The sequence below is a fragment of the Mirounga leonina genome, unplaced genomic scaffold, assembly GCF_011800145.1.
Source record: "Mirounga leonina isolate KUSES-001 unplaced genomic scaffold, KU_Mleo_1.0 Mir_168, whole genome shotgun sequence".
NCBI lineage: Eukaryota > Metazoa > Chordata > Mammalia > Carnivora > Phocidae > Mirounga > Mirounga leonina.
This window is the reverse complement of record NW_023270426.1, coordinates 54,385,245-54,403,152: the sequence shown is the minus strand read 5'-3', so window position 1 is coordinate 54,403,152 and position 17,908 is coordinate 54,385,245. Positions and strand designations below refer to the sequence as shown.

At 36.3% G+C, this 17,908-nt stretch overlaps 1 protein-coding gene across 2 annotated transcripts in view; it reads left to right on the top strand.

Moving 5' to 3' along the window:
• Positions 1-17,908, top strand: part of EDIL3 (EGF like repeats and discoidin domains 3) — a 392,993-nt gene that overhangs the window by 92,335 nt on the left and 282,750 nt on the right. The window lies entirely within an intron of this gene.

Sequence of the window (17,908 nt, the reverse complement as noted above, 5' to 3'; positions counted from 1 at the left end):
TCATGAGGGATCCTCTGAACATCAGCATTAGTTTTCTTTCTATCATAAACCAAGTCCCCTTTTTTAAGCAACAGTTAAAGGGGCATTATAATTCCACATTAAAGTTCATACTAATAATGTGATATCTTCAAATAGCGTCATTTTTGTCTATTTCTCTTCTTTTGGAAAAACCCAGAAAAGATGAATTTTAAGTTGTCTAGATAAAATTTGAAAAATAAATTAAGTAGGCTAGGACTGTGTTGTAAGTTTGGAATATAACTCACACTAATTAACCCTGTGCCTTGAATCTAATAGGAGCACAATAAATTATTTTTGAATGAATCAAGGATTGGATGAATGAGTGAGACTTTTCTTCGTGATTGGGCTGTGTTAGTGATCCAGACTTGTTACTTATATTTCTGTAATATTTTCATTTTTGCCTATTCTATGGGTATGACTTCATTCATTCTCTCAGATTCTAGGTCAGAGAATAAGAAATTAGATTGTATGGGATTTAATATAGACGACACTACTCATTAAATGTGGAGTCTTGAGTGAATTATATAAACTTATTTCTTATTAACTCTTTTTTTATCACCAAAATGGAGATAATATCATATGGTTATTATAAAGTTTATATGAGATCATATATATAAATTACTTAGAACAATGCTTGGCATATAATTAGTGCTTAAGAGTTAGCTTTTATAGTTGTTGTTGTTATTAATTTTGAAAATTAAATAAAATAAAAATTTTTAACTTCTCAGGAAACATATCCACCAAATTAAGAAATGAATTGGACTTGAATTATGCATTGATTTTATCAAAGAGATGTTGTATATTGACAAAGAATACCACATAAAGTAAGCAAACAATGTCAACATAAACTGACAAGTACCTACTATCTTCAAGCTCAGGAGTGTAACAACTATAATAAACCCTGAAAGTTCACAGCTGCGATGTGTCTATGATGAACACAGGCTGGATTCCCAAAATCACATTTTTAGTATTCCCTGCATTAAGTAAACATTAAACATTCATGGCCCATCATAATGCTCACCAACCTCTGTTTCTTTCAATTCAACCTTGGTATTTATCGTTTCTGCTTCTACCTAGCTGCTAATTGGATTTTTAAATGTTGTGAGTTTTTTAATTACGTTTTTTCTTATTACAAAAAAGCAGGGCATATAATTCTAGAAAACATTACAAAATAAACACAACGAAGAATATTTAAATACTCCCTTAACCTCCCAATCTAGAGATAGGCACTGTTGATCTCTTTGCCTATATCTTTCTAGATCTTTTTCCCTCTTTCTTTGACTCTAGAGAGATCATAGAGTACATCCTGGTTTTTGTTTTGTTTTTTTCCCCATTTAACAAAGGATTTTGACAAGATCCAGTAGCATTTGCGTACTGACTTCATGCTTGCAAATTCTAATGATCTCCTGTAAGAGTATTCCAAGCTTGAGGTGTGGGAGAAGGGGGCAGGATGGCAGGCAGGTCCTCTGGAGACCATTTAGTGTCTACTGATATGTCTCTTGAGTTTCCTAACCCCAGATCTGGGAAAGTTGCCAACCATCACACTAACTTTCAGAATAGAATTAAAGCTTTAAGAGCCTTCAAATTTGTACATCTTTTGGATTAGTTATGCAGTTAAGCAGATCATCCTTTATCTTTCTTCCCAGGTGAGAAGAACTCAGAGTTCTTTTGCTTCTTGGAACCAACATTGTAAACTGCTCTTATTAAAGAGGAACAAAAATCATGTGTGCATATTGCTTACAAATATGTAAGTTAATTAGGAAACAGTCCTGGCCAAATGCCACCAACCATAAAGAAAAGCAATATACTATTAGGGGTATTCAAAATTGACTATTTTGACTATTTTGACTATTAGGCATTATTAATAAATTTTTTGATGAATATGCCCATTTCTAGGGTTTTATTTCCAGTACGAGTAAAAGTTCACAAAGATGTTGGTACAGTAGCGATCAATTCATAATTGTAACAGGAAAACATTTGAAACCTCCTAAATGTCCAGTGGTATGGAACTGCATATAAAATTTGGATACCATATATTTGCCAAACAGAATGAAGTGTCTTTATGCTGACAGTCTCTGAAATACACTGTAAAGCAATACAAACGAGTTATGGAAAAACATGCCATTTCTGTCAATTTGTGTAAAACAAATATCAAAGAAGTATTTATAAATTTCAGAAAGGATAAAAAAAGAGCTAACAGGGGCTACTTCTAGGGTTTGAGAATGAAAATCAAAGAATGTGGGTATTTTAAATCCATGTAATGAATTTCTAACTTCTTTAAAAAAGATATGCCTTCATTTCTTTTATAGTTAAAAAATATTAGATTAAAATGAGTAGAGTTAAACAGAGAAGTTTTGTGGGATGTATTCAGATTAGTAATGGTTATAGCTTAGGGATGGGAGTGTAAGAGAATGATGCTTTTTGCTTTCTCTACTACTGTATTATCTGAAATGTTTACAATGAACAAAATTTTTATTTTTCCAGGCTCATTGAGATATAATTGACATATAACACTGAGTAAATTTAAGATGTGTGGCATGCTGATTTGATACACTTATATATTGCAAAATGATACCTCTATAGCTTTAGCTAACACCTGCATCATGTCACATAATTTGCATTTCTTTTTTGTGGTGAGAGCATTCAAAATTTAGTTTCTTAGCAACTTAGAAATGTATAATATAGTATTATTAACCGTGATCACTATGTTGTACATTAGATCCTCAGAATTTATTTGTCTCTTAACTGGAAGCTTATACTCTTTGACCAGTATCTCTTCATATCCTCCACCCCCTTGCCCAGCCCCTGGTAACCACCATTGTAGTCTCTGTTTCTATGCATTTGGCTTTTTAAGATTCCATATATTAAGTGATGATACATAGTATTTGTCTTTCTCTGTCTGACTTATTTCACTTAGCATAGTGCCTTCAAGGTCCATTCATGTTGTCACAAAAAGCAGAATATTCTTTCTCATGGTTGAATAAGATTCCATTTTATATAATACACCACATATTTTTGATCCACTTATTCATTGACAGACATTTGGGTTGTTCCCATGTCTTGGATACTGTGAATAATGCTGCAGTGAACACAGGAATGCAGATGTCTCTTTGAGATACTGTTTTCATTTCCTTTGGGTATATACCTAGAAGTGGAATTTGTGGGTCATATGGTAGTTCTATTTTTGATTTTTTGAAGAACCTCCATACTGTTTTTCACAGTGGCTGGAACACCATTCCCACCAACATCCTCACCAGCACGTTTTATCTTGTCTTTTGGTAATAGCCATTCTAACAGGTATGAAGTGATATTTCATTTTTGGCTTTGTTTGCATTTTCCTGATTATTAGGAATGTTGAGCATCTTTATATGTACCTATTGGCAAGTTGTATATCTTCTTTGGAAAAATGTCTATTCGGATCCTCTACCTATTTTTAATCAGATTATATGTTTGCTATTGAGTCATGTGAGTTCTTTATACATTTTGGATGGTAACCTCCTGTCAGATTTTTGATCTGCAAATATTTTCTCCTATTTAGTAGGTTGCCTTTTTACGTTGTTGATGGTTTCCTTTGCCATGCAGAAGCTTTTTTAATTTGATGTAGTGCCACTTGTTTACTTTTGCTTTTGTTGCCTTTGCTTTTGGTATGAAATCCAAAAAACCATTGCCAGGACTGATGTCAAGGAGATTTACCCTCTCTGTTTTCTCCTAGGAGTTTTATGGCTTTAGGTCTTACACACAAGTCTTTAATTCATTTTGAGTTGATTTTTGTGTATAGGAGTTCAGTTTTATTCTCTTTCATATGGCTATCTAGTTTTCTCAACTAGAGGCAATTGATTTTTTTCTAACAATAAAAGTGTTTGGATCATAGTACATGCTCAATAAAACAGAGGTTTTGTCATTATCATTATCTTAAACCCTAAGAGGAAAAGGAAAAAAAAAAAAAACAACTTTAGGTTCAGAGTAGCTTTTGTGCAATACAGACCACATAATTAGGATGATAGTGATATCAATTTCTGAATTGTTCACCATGTTACTTTAAATCTGCATGTTACACTTAAGTTTTCAATAATGAGTCATTTTGCTCTTTTATGTAAGTTGGTTATAATCTTATCTTTGTCAGCATAACATGGTTTCAAAGAGGATTAGTGTTCATACAGAGAAAATGCACACCTCACTCTGTTGCTTAAAGTATTCTTCACAACTGAAAAAAGGCAGTAATTAGCCACTTAGTCCAGAAGTCATTCCTTATTCCTAAAACTCTGTTTTAGTGATTTATTGTTCTACAGGTGCCAGATGCCATTCAATAGGAGGGACAGTAAACTCTTTCTAATTCAATTTTTACAGAGATGTGCTACCTTAAGCTGTATTTCTATCACAGGTATTTTGTTATTTTCATGTGATTGTCGTCATTGCATTTTTTTATAAGAGAACATATATATATATATATATTCATTTAAATATATGTCTGAGATTATTTCCCCAGATATATATTGAGTCTACTATGGATCAGATCTTATTCTAGGATTTGCTGTCCTTGACTCAGTGATTCATATGCTGTGGTCATCTACATAATTTTCCAAATAAGGTTGGGTGTAATAGATGAATTTCTTTTATAATACTCAGGCTCTAGAGATTTATCTAATTAATAATTTATATATTAGGGAATAAATATATCATCAAGGAATCAATAGATCACCATAGGATATTTTTGCAACATGGTCTATTCCAGTATCTGACCTGATATCAAAGGCCTACCATTGCTTTCAGTTGTAGTAAGCATTGTCCACAGCGGAGAGAAAGTTCATTCTAAGGGACATAGCCATGTTAACTGCAAGCTGGAACCTAGAATTGTTCCCCTTAAGCAAAAGGAAGATCAGATATATAAGTGATGGGAGGATTATACCAAAAGGCTGAAGTTATCCATAGGATGAAATGTAGGCAACATACAACAATAGTAAATAATTGGCTGCTAGTCAGAGAATGAAAAGAACTTGAAGAAATGAAGATCTTGAAGAGGTGAAGAGAGAAGGTGAAGGAGAGAATAGGGCCAAGGGAAACCATCCAAACATGCATGGTTTCTTGTTTCTGAAGCCATGATGCCCATGTGTAAATCTCACTTTGCCATTGTTATTCTATGTCTTTTGGTAAATTCTGCAACTTTAGTAAATTTCCATTTTTTCATATGTAAAATGAGTCTTATTAATATCAACAAAGTTTCTGATAGTATTATAAAGATTAAATGAGATTAATACTCATAAAGCACTTAGTATAATGTTTGGCACATAGTTAAGCCACAAAAATATTAACTAATATTACTATAAAATAATAAAATGTTCTAACAGTTCAGCTAAGTGATGGAGTAGAAGAATTCAAGAGTATATGAAATTTGAGGGGCTCCTGGGTGGCTCAGTTGGTTGAGCGACTGCCTTCGGCTCGGGTCATGATCCTGGAGTCCCAGGATCGAGTCCCGCATTGGGCTCCCTGCTCGGCGGGGAGTCTGCTTCTCCCTCTGACCCTCCCCCCTCTCATGTGCTCTCTCTCTATCTCATTCTCTCTCAAATAAATAAATAAAATCTTTAAAAAAAAAAAAAAGAGTATATGAAATTTGGAAATTTGAGCAAGCACATAATTTGTATCAGAGGAATTTTTTCAGGAACAGGGTACATGATTTCAGTCCTATGGATAGTTATGTCACCAAAACAGGTATGTCAAAAGGAGGCTGTATGGGGGGCTTGGGGCAGGGGATTTCCCAATGGTTTATGTACCTTGAAGCATTTTATCCAAGATTATTCTAAACTGCACTGATACTACCCATATTTGAGTCATTAACAAAATTGCATATAAGGTAATTAAACCAATGAAAAAAGGGAAAGACAAATAAGGTCAGAACCTCACTAATATCAGTGATATACTTACGCTGGGTTCTGAGAATTAGGCTAAAGGTCCAGAAAATCCTTCCTTTCCAATCAATGCTGGTTCAGGGACTGGGAAGGAGCTGGTGGGTATCAAATGATCACAAAAACGAGGACAGAAGGGATAGAGATTGAATACCCGGTAAGGACTCACCGTGTGTGACCCAATGCAGCATGGAGACCACTGATAGAATAGAGGCAATGGGTTTTTTAATGTGTTTAAGTTCTCTCAGTTGTCCATTTCTGTGCTTAATGGCTTCCTTTTAGCAAGTCACATTTCTATTTGGTAGGCCAGAAGAGTAACATAGCTAGCTTCCTAAGTATTTCCCTGTTCTTTTCAGTATAAAAGCACTAATATTCTGAATGGAGTTCCATTAAGATGGCTGAAACTCCTAAAGAAAGGGCACTTTGTTTCCCTCCTTACAATCAGGCTGCTCCCTATAAAGATGCAAATTGGAGTGCTAACAGCAAAACCCAATACCTGTTGAAAAACAAGAAGATAGCAAGAACACCCATAATTTCTGACTTCCACTGAGTTAACTGCTCAGCCATCTTTCCTTGTCAGGAACTTCCTGGCTTTAGGAAAACACAATGGCCATATAGTCATTAAATCTGAATAAGATATGCCATGTTTGTTAAAAGAATTAAAGAGCTAGTATGTTCTCATGTTTATTAGTAAGCATGTCTACAGACAGTGGCCTATCCAAATCATTTATGTTTCTGCTCCCTAAGACTGTTGGCTGTGAATAAAAAGATTTAAATTCTGAAAATTTATACATTATATGGAATTAGAGCATTCAGCAACTATTTTATAAAGTGTTGCTTTCATGTGAAAATATTAAATATAAAAGGTGAATATGAAATCATTTATTTTATACAATTAATCAAGATCTAAATCTGACTTTTAAAATATGACTTCCATTCCATAAATTAGATAAGTGTCTATTGGTTATTTTTAGTTGGAAGAGGACAAGTTTTAATTTTTGTGATTTTTTTTTTTTTCTCCAGTCTCCAAATGGGTAAACATCATGCAGCCAGGTTTGGTGCGCAGTTTATAAACATGTTATGTAATGACATGATTGACTACTTTAAACATCTGGCAATAAATAGTTGGGGCTGCACTTAAAACAGTGAAAAATATTCCTTCAAATTTCACATGCTATAGTTTGAAATTGTCATTCTACTGCTGTCTTAAATTGTAACTTTTTCAAACAAGGTTCTAAATAAAACACACAATTAGACTTTACAATTTTTTTCTATAATTTTAACATGACATAATCCCTTCTGCCTGAAAAAAAAAAAGAAAAAATGGGTTATCCAATGATTAACAAAATGTCCTTTTCTTTCTTTGGGTACCCATGTTTCATAAGTAATCAAGTTAGCCAACTTGTTGCAGGCTGGCTTTCCTTGGAGGTTATTTTTATACTGTAGCCGAGTAGCTTTACATTTAGAAGAGGCAGAATTGACAATTTAAGATCTAAATAAGAAGGCGATGTGAAACTTCCACAGTTGGACATGGCACTAAATTTTATCTTCTTTGTATCACCTGATTGTTTTTATAGTCAATGTGAGTTTGTATTCTTGACAAGGATTGATGAACTAAGTGTTGCCATCATGATGTACTGCATTATTTATATACAGCAGCCAAATTCTATCTTTTCATCTGTCCTTTGCTGTCAACTGAAAAACTGAAATATTCTCTGAAAGAACAATCGACTGGGTTTCTAATTTTTTTCATAATTTTAAATATATATAATCTTAGAGCATAAAATTCAATAAACTATCTTGTGCATTTTTCAAAATAATCAGAAGCAGCCAGGTGTCACTCTTTTGCTCTGTTGATTGTCGCTACACCTATCTGACGAAACCACATGCCTGTCTTGGTCCTCTACTTCTAGCACACATCCAGGTGTTGGCTTCTAAGCAGATACCTAGTTGGGTATTTGTCACCACTATCAATTGTTTTCAAACTCAACTGAGCCCTCAGTGTTTTCTGTCCATGTTTTTTTCCCTTCAGTGATGTTTTTTTCCACACTCCCTATCATTCTTAGTATTCCCTCTCTACTTTATCTTTAACCTCTTCTTTTTAGTAGCTGCTTCTCATTAGCACCAAAACACTGTTAGATTTCTGCCATTTTATTATTTCTTTTAAGAGATGGGAGGGGGGAGGGCACAGAGGAACAGGGAGAGAGAATATCAAGCAGGCTCCATGCTTGAATGGAGCTGACTTGGGGCTCTACTTACCACCCTAAGATCATGACCTGAGCCAAAATCAAGAGTTGGATGCTTAACCAACTAAGTCACTCAGGTACCACTAAATTTCTGCCATTTTAAATACATTTCCAACCTCTATCTCCCACCCAATTTGTATTTGGATAACATTTTATTTGGATACCACTGACTATATGGCAGGCACAGATCTTTGGCACAGGGGAGAATTTGCTAAGTTGAAATGATTCTGAACTTCAGAGAGTTTACAATGTAGAGAGTTTGCAAGTTTATATGGGTTCTAGACCATGTATCCAAACAGCTTCTCAGAAATTTTGTTTATATCCCCATGATTTAAAAAATCAACTCTGTGTTAATTTATCTATCTCTAGCCCAAACCTTTCTCCCCAGGTTCCAATGAATAAAATCAAATTCTGACTGAGTATCTCCAAGTGAATGTCTGTGGGCACTTCAGTCCAAGCATTTCCAAAATGGAATCTCTCACCTTCTCTTACCACCATCCCCAGACTTGCTCCTTAGACCATGTTTTCCATCAAAATGAAAAGCAGAACTTTTTGTTGAATTTTGATAGGTGAATTCATTTTTTAGCTCTCTTTCCTTTCAACCATTAGACCCATAAATTTTATCTCTCAATATATCTTTTAGAATCCACCTCTCTTCATTTCTGTGGTTAGTATTCTAATCCAAGCCAGCAATCCCTTGTGCCAGAATAATATTTGCCACTTCCTAACTGATCTTCCACCCTTAAATTTTGCCTCCTTGTAATCCATTCTCCACACTACAGGTAAGGTGAGTTATCTGAAGTCCAAATCATGTCACCCCTCCTGCTTAGTACCCTTAAATGGCTGTCCTTTCTGCTCAGGAATGCCCAGACTCCTTTTGAGTCTCTTAAAGACACTGTGTATCCTGGGCACTTTATATTCTTCAGCCTTGCCTCTTGCCATTTCTGTTCACTCCTCTCTGTAGTCGAAGTGAGTTTCTTCCTGTTTCTTAAACACATGCCTTGTCTCTGCTCCCTGCAATCACGCATACTTTTCCCTCTGCTTCCAATCTCCTGTCACATGTTATTGCCTAGCCGGTTTCCACCTGTTCTCTGGCCTTGAATTGGAAATCACTTGCTTCTGGGAAGTCTTCCTAAATCACAGTTCTGAGTTTGGTGCTCCCTTTTTGTGCTTCCTTGGCACCCACGTTTTTCTTTTTCATAGACCTAACGTGCAGTGGTAATTACCTGTCAACTTATCTGTGTCCGTTCTTAAACTCTAGAGAACAGGTAATTGTCTATCAGAGGCCCCATAGTATGTGCAGCATTTATCATTTTTAATGGAGCATAGATGGGCTTCAGTAAATATAAACTGAATGACTAAATGGATATTCTTTATAGGTAGAAACAGTTTAGTCAATGATACTTGAGAATTCTGTATGGTTCAATTTTCTGGTAATTTATAAAGTTTCAGTTAATTATTTGATAGGATTTCAATACATGTTAGTATTAAGTAGTATCTATTCTAATTTCCCTAACACACTGTGTACCTTTCTTTTTCAACTGCCAATTCTAGCTTCCTGCAAATGATTTTTTTTCATAATCATAGTATACCAACAAAGAAAGCTAGTTAAACATTTTTCTTCATTTGCTTTCCTCTCAAATGAAGGCAGAAAATACATACTTTCTTCCTTCCAACTTTCCATCTTCTTTCTGTTCTTTCTTTCCCTCCTCACTTTATGTTATTTCTTTTTCTTCTTTAATAAATTGAAATCTTTGGGTAAGTTCTCAGAAATGTGGAGGGCTGGGTCCCACCCTCAGTCATTCTGATTTAATTGAACTGGGCATCAGGAATTTGAAAAGCTCCCCTGCGATTGTAATATATAGCAAAGTTTGAGAACCACCGGGTTAGATCATTTCTGATGTCCCTTTCAGTTCTAAAAACTCTAGATTTTGTTATTTTAAGGGACTCTCCAGAGTGTTTTAAAATACAAAATATGCCCAGATTTTCTTTCAAAATGTAGAGCTTGAAATAGTTTTGTCTTTTCATGCAGTTAGCCTTGATTGAGGCTGTGTTAAAGGATGTAAAATTCATTGTCGATACTCAACAATTTTTGCTAATTTTCTTCTAATTCTCTTCAATATTCCCTCAGCATTTAAAACGTTATCTAGAAATAAAAATAAAACATTATCTAAAAAGAAAAATGTCTTTAGAAATAGTGTGATAAACCACTGGCTATCAGCTGAGAGATAATGTGCGTTAAGTTAGCCTTTGTGTGGCTTTGAGTTGAAGAAGTTCCTTCATTTAGTCATTAGATTTGTGTCTTCCATAGCTGAATATGGTCATTTTGGGGCCCTGTGGCCACCAGGATGTAGAATTAGATGGTCTTTTATTGCAAGTATGTCCAGTGATTTTCCAGTAAAATGGCAGATCCTATCAATGCAGATAAACTTATTCTTCTTGGCATTTTTATCTTATTTCCTTCTCTCTTCCTCTTAATTGAAGTAATAGTCTGAAATATCAACTAGAATTTATTTTGAAAGCACATATGAAGCTAACAATCAGATCAAACCTTTTAACTGTTTTTTTTTTAATTTAAACTCATAAGCTTTAGTTTATGAAAGAAGGCTTTAAAATAAAACTGTGCATCAAACTCATTAGAACATACAACAAATGAAATTTCCATATTCAACACAAATGGTCTCTCAGGAAGCCCCAAAGTAAATTGAGAGGCCTATTGTTGATTCAAAAAGTGACATTTATTATTTGCACAATATCACCGGCAGTAACTCATAAGGGTGCTCACATTTTCTGTGAGTTTTACCAGGTCGAGTATGCAAATTCTCATGAAATTTATTTCATTCTAACTAGTTATTGCTCACTTGTATACTACAATTGGCTCATTTTGCCAAGTACTCTGTTTACAGATTGGTTAAAATTCTAATTTGTGCAGTTGGAAACAAAGCTTTTATTTTCTTTCAGTTTGTAAACAAAATGATAGGAGTATAGCTACCAAGTTCAATGGGAGAGCAATAAACTGAAGATGAAGTAGTAATACACAGACCTGAATGTCATAGTTATGAAACATGACTTTAAATGGTCACTGCATTTTACTTTCCCACATATGAATATGTATGGCACTATCCTTCACATTTAGTATGGGGAAATACTGAAGAAATTAAATAATATTTTGTGTTAGTGAAGTAACATGTTTTAATCGTATGTTACCATTTTTTTTTGTTTTTAATTTTACACCTGTATACAATTTTTTTTTTTTTTTTTTGCAGAAAGGGAGAGGGCAGGGTGACTTCTAGCATTGTTAAAGGAACATAGAAAGTGGAGAGGCATGCATTCGTCCAAATAAAGTATTGGTATATTTACATTACCATGTAAATACATGAATACATTAGCAGTACTATGTAGATATATTAATATGTAAAAAATGTCAATATACAGATACATCAGAACCTTAGAATGTAAATACAGGAATACATTTTCAGTGGACGTTTGGTAAATATTAACAATAGGCTTGGCAGAAATGCCCTTGATTATCATGAGGACAGATAGTCAAATGTGGGGCTTTAAATTATAAATTGTTTGCTACTAAAATTGTGTTGCTGACAAAAACCACTTAGTGACATTTTGTTAACATGTCGCAAATGCATTGACCTCCTTTCCATTTCTTGAATTCATTACTCTTGCCTATGAGTAGGGCCATACATTTGCTATCCCCTTGCCTGAAAGACTCTTCCTTAGGTTTTAACATGACTGGCACCGTTCATCTTTTGGTTTTTGGGTCTAGTGACACCTCCTCAGAGAAGCATTTCTTGACTGTTTATTTAAGTAACCAGTTCTTTTTACTGCCTTTCTCACCACCCTGTTCTCTTCTTATACCCCCTTCGCTATGGCTTTTATTGTAGGACCAATGCCTTTCTTACTTATTTGTTAGTTTTTCATTATGCATCCTCTCCACTATAATAGAAACTCTACAGGTGCTGGAACCTTATGTGTCTTCATCTAGGCTGTATTCCCAGCCTCTACTGTGTTTCCTGGAGTATCAATACATGATGAATGAATCAGTGACTCTCTGATCTGTGAACTGGAGAAGGGCACTAACATATAAAGAAAACAATACATAAATATCTGAGAGTTTAAACGTTAATGAGAAAAATTAGCTCTTCTTGTTACCTGATTTCCAGAGTAGGGCCAACATAGGATTTTCTCCTTTACTTGTCATTAGAAGTTGCATAGTTGTATACTGACCTCACAGAAAAAACAAAAACACATACCACAATCATAAAGAGATTTTAGGTTTTTAGAAGGTTTTTACATTGTCTTCTGCAGTGCTACGTGATGTATTATAGATGCCTATACACTTTGCTATCTAGGCTAAATGATCATGGATTGCAAATTAATAATGAGATGAAATAAGACAATCCCTGAATCACCTTGGACAGGTGACTAGCAACAGGTGGTGGGCCAGTGAGAAGAATGAGATGGACGTTGGATCCAGACAGGATGGTCCCACTCCAGAACCCTGGAGAGTGGGAGAAAGACCAGGAAAACAGGAAGTTAAATTTAGTCTGCAATGATTTCTTGCCCCTGGGAAAAATAATTGCTTCATTCTATTGCCAAAAGGCAAATCGGCATCAGCTTAATTTGCCTGAGTCTGCCATAAACTGCAGATGGAATCGTAAAACATAGTTAGATTCAAATTAAACACATCTGTCCTAATCTAAAGCAGGTGAGGCCAGCCAGCCAAGAAGCATCGAGGTATAATGCTGCACACAGATTACAATATGCAGAGGTATATTTTAAGAGCCTGCTGACAGTGGAATAAAGAGCCATGAAATCGTGAATTGCCCTATTTTCCTATATGGAGCCTGTCTTCTTGTACTGGCCTCCATCTTAGTTTTAAAGGACTCTACCAACACATCCATTGGGAAATAAATGAACAGACAAAAAGCACTGATTTGAGGTCCAGGAATCTATTGCATTTTAATCAGGATTCTTACCCGAACTGTTGCTTTCTCGGGTTAATTGAAATGACAGGGAATCAGAAATCCCTACAGTGCATTTTAATTAGACTTGAAATTTCAGCTAGAGGATTTATTTCTACTTAAAGCATCGGGCTTATTCTGTACAACCCATTGAGATAATGGGTAAGTAGAGAGAACAGCAGGCTCAGATATGATGGTTTAGGGCAAGATAACAATGTAACTGATCCTAACCAGGACACTGGTGAGAGTGAGGGGATTGTGGCACCCATTGGAAGTGCACTGCTGCAGTCTCCCTTCAAGAAAATCAGCCAGCTGCAAGGAATGGAGTTAGCCTCCAGAGACCATCTGCAGCCCTTCCAGGATCCCCCTGGAGCATTAGAACCTCACTGTGTCTGCAGTCAGTGACTGAACATGGCAAGGGTATCCGTGCCTGGTCATTTCTGCTCTTGGAGGATTCCTCTAAAGAGTCATCTTTCCTTCCTGGTGGGTTGGCTAAGACTTTGTCAAATTTGTATTACAAACCTCATGAGGCTCACTTGCTCGATTCTCCTTCTTCCCCCCGGCCCCCCGCCCCCATTTCTTTTCACAGGTGTCAGATCTGCCTGACAGAATGAAGGCTTTTACTGCCCATTACTGCTTGCTCTTCATTTATCTTCCACAGACATTACTTCTTCATAAGTTTGTTGCACTCTTAACTTCGTCTTAGCCTTTACTTCATGGAGAACCCATCTGACACCAGGGTGCATTTCATAATTAGATGTGAGGAAGCAGATTTAAAGCACAGTCTATAATAACCCTAATTATGTTTGATGGGTTTCTGTTGTCTATGCTTTACTTTATCCAAGGCCAAAATTTTGTTTTCTGCTGACACTGCCCACCTAACACTGGTACATGTGGGGACCTTTATTAATCTCGGGCAGACTTCACTAAGTGAATGAACTGAATATCTGTACTGAAGTGGAAAGGGCCTAGCACTAATTTCCTTTTTTTTTTTTTTTCTCTTTCGAAGACTCTTCCTTATTTTTCCTCACTTATTTGTTGGTATGCCCAAGGACCTCTTCTCTCCTCCCCTCTCTCCTCTCCTCTCCACTTCTCTTCTTTTCTCTCTACTCCCTCCTCCCCTTCTCTGCCCTTCCTTTAAAGAGTCACTGAAATATAGTTTTCACATTCATACTTAACAATCCATATTGTAGCAAAATTTCCCCATTTCCATATCTGCATGTTCAGTAGCTTTATGGGACATTTTCATTTTGGATGTCCCACAGACTTTTCAGACACAATAATTCCTTTAAAATTAAATCCATTAAATTTCCTTATGAAAGGTAACTACTCAGTCATACAGGCAGGAGCTCTAGACATCAATCCAGATTTCTTGCTCTCCCTCAACCCCCACATCAATTTGGTCATAGTGTTATCTTGATTCTAACTCGTACATTTTGGTCAAATCTATTACCTCTTTCCTACCTTTCAAAAAGACACTGAGTAGGGGCACCTGGGTGGCTCAGTCGTTAAGCGTCTGCCTTCGGCCCAGGTCATGATCCCAGGGTCCTGGGATCGAGCCCCGCATCGGGCTCCCTGCTCCGCGGGAAGCCTGCTTCTCCCTCTCCCGCTCCCCCCCGCTTGTGTTCCCTCTCTCGCTGTGTCTCTCTCTGTCAAATAAATAAAATCTTAAAAAAAAAAAAAAAAGACACTGAGTAAATATCAAAAAGGGGGATAACATATAAGATGAATTTTCACAAGTGTACAATGTTTTAGAAATAAGTAGACACAAGCAAAAAAGAAAAAAAAAAGTTCAAGGACAAGAGAGAATAAACGGGTCCGCTAAACAGGAGCTGGTATCTACAAGATGTAGAGAGGGGTGAACGATCATCCTGTCTTATTCTGACCACAGAAGCATCATATGACTGGCATACCACACCTGGTAGAAAACTGATTAGATTAAGTATTATCACCTAGAAAGAGCAGCACACGTACCAAGATAATTTTCTCAGGACACCACAACTTCCCATCATGATGAGATAATTAAAGGGACCAGGCATTCCCACCTTGTGTGTTCCCTGGTTTATCAGGACTGTAAGCTCACATCACTTAATAAACTATGCAGGAACTTGGTTATAGGAGTGAAAGGGGTAAGAATGAAAGGTACTTGATTTTGGATAGATATATCAATGTAGTCTGTATGCTTGAGAACCTCTGGGATATTACTCATGACTTTCTCCTGTAGACATTGCTTCTGTCAGTGTAAATAAATGACTAGAAATATCTACAGTGTGCCTTGATCTGTTGACATTGCTGCCGCACCAATCCTGGTCTCGGGAATAAAGAACTCCTCTTTTTGTAGTATTGATTATACACAGAATTATGACTGATTCTCATCAAAAAAAAAATTGGGGTGTTAATATTTATCTTCATGCAATGTAGTGGTTTAGGAGATGACAATGTTGTTAGTCAGACTGTTCAAAGCTATGTTGCTTTGCTCATACCTAAAGCAGAGAGGGATGATACCACTTTCAAACTGATGATTGCCTCTTGCTAGAAAATCTCAACAGTAATGCCTTTACTTCTAGATTAATTATCTGGGAGGAGGAGGAGGAGCGATTTGGGGGACTTTCATTTCTTTTTTTATTACCTAGTATTTATTAGCTGAATCGGGGATTGAATGGTGCCTCCATTGCATTCTCTGCTCGTAGTTGTCTTTGAAAAGGGTTAAGAAAATCAGTTTTTTCTGGGACTGCTTCAAAGATTAACGCTTAGTCCTTTTGCCCTCAGCCTTGACTCTGCTGTTTGATCCAATGCAATGCTTCCTGAGTTATCATTCCAAAGAACAAATGTGATCATATACTTTCCAGTGCATAAAGTCCTTTTATGATTTTCTGACGCTTAAAGGTAAACTTCAAAATTTTTGGCACAGCATATTCAGGGCCTTTATTTATATGACCACGCTACTTTCTGAGCTCCTTTCTCTCTATTTCTCATATACATCTGTGCTCTAATTTTAGTGGCCTCTTTGATGTTCCTGGAATGAAGCAGGAACTTTGTATATGCTGTACTGTTTGCCTAGAACGCTAAGCAGGTACTCCCTCCTCTACTGTATCACCTGACAACACTGAATCCTTTTAGAGGTCTTTGTTGATCCTACATTTTGGATCATGTATACTAATTACAGCTCTTACTGTGTGTAGTAATTGTCCATGCTTTTTTATCTCACATAGTAGACTCTGCACTTCTTGATGGTAAAGACTATCTTTAGTTCTGTATGCCCAGCACTGACTTCAGTGCCTGCTATAAAATAGGTACTCAAGGAGGATAGATGGACAAATGGATGGATGAATGGAGGAATGGCTGAGCGGCTAGCTACCTAGATATATAAAGAGATAGACAGAAAGGCTATTGAAATATCTCTGTCAGTCATCAACCTCCCCATTCAAATGTAGTCTGTAAAATGCTACAAGAATATTCATCTTAAAATATAGATATGACCATGTCAAAACTTTAAAATACATGTTAAAAACATTCATTGGCTCTTCATCTTATACATTGTTGTTAATTTTTTTCCATTTAAGAGGTTTTTTTAAATTATGTTCAGTTAGCCAACATATAGTACATCATTAGTTTTTGATGTAGTGTTCAACGATTCATTATTTGCATATAACACCCAGTGCTCATCACAACACATGCCCTCCTTAATACCCATTACCTGGTTACCCCATCCTCCCCCCTCCCTTCTGTAACCCTCAGTTTGGTTTCCCGGAGTCCAGAGTATCTCGTGGTTTGTCTCCCTCTCTGATTTCTTCCCATTCAGTTTTCCCTCCCTTCCCCTATGGTCCTCTGTGCTATTCCTTATGTTCCACATATGAGTGAAACCATATGATAATTGTTTTTCTCTGCTTGACTTATTTCACTTAGCATAATCCCCTCCAGTTCCATCCATGTCAATGCAAATGGTAGGTATTCATCCTTTCTGATGGCTGAGTGATATTCCATTGTATATATGAACCACATCTTCTTTATCCATTCATCTGTTGAAGGACATCTGGGTTCCTTCCACAGTTTGGCTATTGTGGACATTGCTGCTATGAACATTGGGTTGCATGTGCCCCTTCTTTTCCCTACATCTGTATCTTTGGGATAAATCACTAGTAGTGCAATAAAACCATACCCATGACTTTGTCTGAAGCCTGCTTTTCACTTAAGACTTAATCAGTGCTACTTTGGGTGTGTCAAGCTGTTTGGAGATAATACCTTTAAGACTTCTGGAAGCTCTTTTATTTAGCCTAGAGGGTCCTTCAGGCTGTATCTGAATTATTTGAAATATTTTCGTAAGGGCTTTCTAGCCGTATCCTCAGTTTGATGTTTATGTTGAGGCCATGTCTTTCTGACAAAGCTCTGGATTTGATCTTCCACTGGTTTGAGAGGCTGGCATTGAGACACAGTTTTTGTTGTTATTGGTTGGCTGGTTGGTTGGTTATATCAAATCCTGGTCTCTCTCTATTCCTTTACTTTCAAACTCATCATTTCTTTATTTATCACATCTCTTTCTTGTAGTACCTTATCAATGCAAGTATTAAGAGACAATTGACACTTTAACATTCTGCCTGGAAATCTCATTACTCATATACAAAAGGTCATTAGGTTTATTTTCTTTCACTAAGGTTTTCTCAGGTGACAACCTTACCAACTGCTTTTCTCTACATAACGTAGGGCAGTCTCACATTTTCCTAGCCTCCTGTAGTCATTCTTTCAATGCCTTTCCAGATTCCACCAG